At 38.5% G+C, this 3,164-nt stretch overlaps 1 protein-coding gene across 2 annotated transcripts in view; it reads right to left on the bottom strand.

Moving 5' to 3' along the window:
- The window catches only part of LOC106880302 (uncharacterized), a 45,826-nt gene that overhangs the window by 14,131 nt on the left and 28,531 nt on the right, over window positions 1–3,164 (bottom strand). The window lies entirely within an intron of this gene.

Genomic DNA, 3,164 nt, shown 5'->3' with positions numbered 1-3,164 from the left:
TCGATTCCCAGACCGGGCGTTGTGAGTGTTTATTGAGCGAAAACACCTAAAGCTTCACGAGGCTCCGGCAGGGGGTGGTGGCGAACCCTGCTGTACTCTTTCACCACAACTTTCTCTCACTCCTTCTTCCTGTTTCTGTTGTACCTGTATTTCAAAGGGTCAGCCTTGTCACACTATATCACGCTAAATATCCCTGAGAACTACGTTAAGGGTACACGTGTCTGTGGAGTGCTCAGCCACTTGCATTTTAATTTCATGAGCAGGCTGTTCTGTTGATCAGATCAACTGGAACCCTCGTCGTCGTAAGCGACGGAGTGCCAACAAACTGTTAAAATGCACTGCATTTTTTTGCTTTAATTAATTTTGAAAGTAATGGAGAATTTAGTAAAATAATTTAATCACTTTTAAGCTGGTATTTGGGACATAAATAACATGGAATTTTGAAGGAAGGTTTTAATTTAGCTTAGTTAAAACAGTATGTTTATGTCATAGAACTAGGGACAATTTCAGCTAAGCTAGTATTAAAAGGGTTAAATTAGACTACATCCCTCATGGAATTGATTTTGAAAATATGAAGAATCTAGTAAATAATTCAGTCATTTTTAAGCTGGTGTTTGGGAAAATGACACAGAATTTTGGGGGAAGGTTTTAATTTAGTTCAATAAACAGCAAATTTATATTATAGAAATAGGGGCAGTCTCATGCAGGTTGGTATCAAAAGGGTTAAATTAGACCATATTACTTATGGAATGTTTCACATAACTTCTTGTTCACCCTCGCCAAAGTTTTACTCATTGAAGACCATATATTCTTCTATCTTTCTCATAGAAAGGGAAAATTATCTGATTCCTTTTCCACTCAATTATATTACATACTTAATAATGGCCTCTAACTTTGGTACAAGACCATCATTTAGCAGAGAGTTAAAAATGAGAGATTGTGATGGTCAGACCTAGGTCTGCTTTGCTTTTCATATCTCTGAGATCAATAAATAAATACTAGGGGTAGGGTGGGGTGGGGGTCAATGCTACTGACTGAAGCTTTGACTGTAATAATCCAGCATAACCACATTGCAATGACCAAAACCAGTAATAGAGTAAATTAAATTCCTTCTAATTTAGGCACAAAGTCGCAGCAGTTTTGAGGGGAGGGGTAACTTAATTACACTGAGCCCATAACTTGGCTGCTACTTTATTTTATTAGCCCTAAAGGGATGAATGTCAAAGTTGACCATGGCAGGATTCGATCTCAGAACATGAAGAGATGAAGTAAGTTTTGCAGAGTATTTTGTTCAATGTCCTAATGACTGTATCAATCCATTGCCCTAGTAAAAGAAAAAAATAATAAATGCTCTCCTTAAGAATCTTTCAGCCAAAAGACTTAGTTATAGAACTTTTACATTTGCTACAAATTAAAGCCAAATAAAACTAAAATTGAGGACGACTTCTTGGGTCAATAGATTCCTTAAAGGAAACACTGTTTCTGATTTTTTAAATGGAGCTTTTATTGATCTCTTTCCTGAACTTTTGCATCTTCAGGTTATAATCTTGCATTTCCATCTCCTATAGATTTGTGGTTTCTGTATCTAAGCCAAAAGCCAAAATAATTCAATAAAATGGAATTAAAAATTTCTGCTCACACCATCATCATCATTAGAGTTTCTAACACATTATAGTATTTTTGTGGTTCCTTTTCAAGCTTATTTTGTTTCCAGGCCAACTTGGCTAGGATCAGTCTGTAAAATGACAGTTTCAAAGTTTAGCAAAAGCCAGAAATTTTAAGGAAGGGGTATAGTCAATTACATTGACCTCAGTGATCAACTGGTACTTATTTTACTCACCTTGAAAAAATGAAAAGCAAAACTAACCTCAGTGGAATTTGAACTCAGAACATAAAGAGCAGGAAGAAACGCTGCTAAGCATTTTGTCCAACCAGTTAATGATTCGGCCAGCTCCTACCCTTATTTGGTCTGTATAATGATAAGCATAACTTTATCTTTAGGTCAGTTGGAACAGTCAGCACCTCTCACTTGTAATCTCTTCTTCCAATTATTTAATAACATTATCATCATCGTTTTAATTCTTTTATTCTTTTACTTCTTTCAGTCATTTGACTGCAGCTATGCTGGAGCACCGCCTTTAGTTGAGCAAATTGACCCCTGGACATATTCTTTGTAAGCATAGTACTTATTCTATCAGTCTCTTTTAGCAAACTGCTAAGTTACGGGGATATAAACACATCAGCATTTGTCAAGTTTGTGGGGACAAACACACATATATATATGAGATGGGCTTTTTTCAGTTTCCGTCTACCAAATCCACTCACAAGGCTTTGGCTGGCCTGAGGCTATAGAAGAAGACACTTGCCCAAGGTGCCACACAGTGGGACTGAACCCAGAACTATGTGGCTGGTAAGCAAGCGACTTACCACACAGCCGCTCCTGCACCTATCCACTTTTCCATGCTTTTCCAGAAATTGCTGAGGCAACCAAATGTCTGTCCTGTTGCTACCCATCACCTGTTTCCTAGTAAGGCAACATCTCTCCATAACCACACATGCTTTCACATAGTATTGGAAGTGAAGGACACAACTTGCATTACAGTGACACTGCCATACAACTGTCATGTGATGTCAAAGCCTATGTCTTGTGTCTATGTTAGAAATTATTTTTATTATTGAGTGGTAGGAAACTCTCAAGAGAGCTGAACAACAGGAGGTCTTCGGAGAAGAAACACCCACTCAAGCAAGTATTTCAGCCCTTAACTTCTTATACTTTAAGGAGGCCAGACTACATTCAGGTCATTACACCGGGATGTATTTGCTGATACTTTTTAGCCACTTAGACATCAGAGACTTGTGCTTGGAGATTTCATCAAGTTGTGGCTCTATATTTCATCTAGTTGTAACCAACAGAGTGCCATGTGTATATACATCATCATCATCATCATCATCATCGTTTAACGTCCGCTTTCCATGCTAGCATGGGTTGGACGATTTGACTGAGGACTGGTGAAACCGGATGGCAACACCAGGCTCCAATCTAATTTGGCAGAGTTTCTACAGCTGGATGCCCTTCCTAACGCCAACCACTCAGAGAGTGTAGTGGGTGCTTTTACGTGTCACCCGCACGAAAACGGCCACGCTCGAAATGGTGTCTTTTATGT

Source organism: Octopus bimaculoides, chromosome 4, assembly GCF_001194135.2.
Source record: "Octopus bimaculoides isolate UCB-OBI-ISO-001 chromosome 4, ASM119413v2, whole genome shotgun sequence".
Classification (NCBI taxonomy): domain Eukaryota; kingdom Metazoa; phylum Mollusca; class Cephalopoda; order Octopoda; family Octopodidae; genus Octopus; species Octopus bimaculoides.
This window is presented reverse-complemented; position numbering and strand designations above follow the sequence as displayed.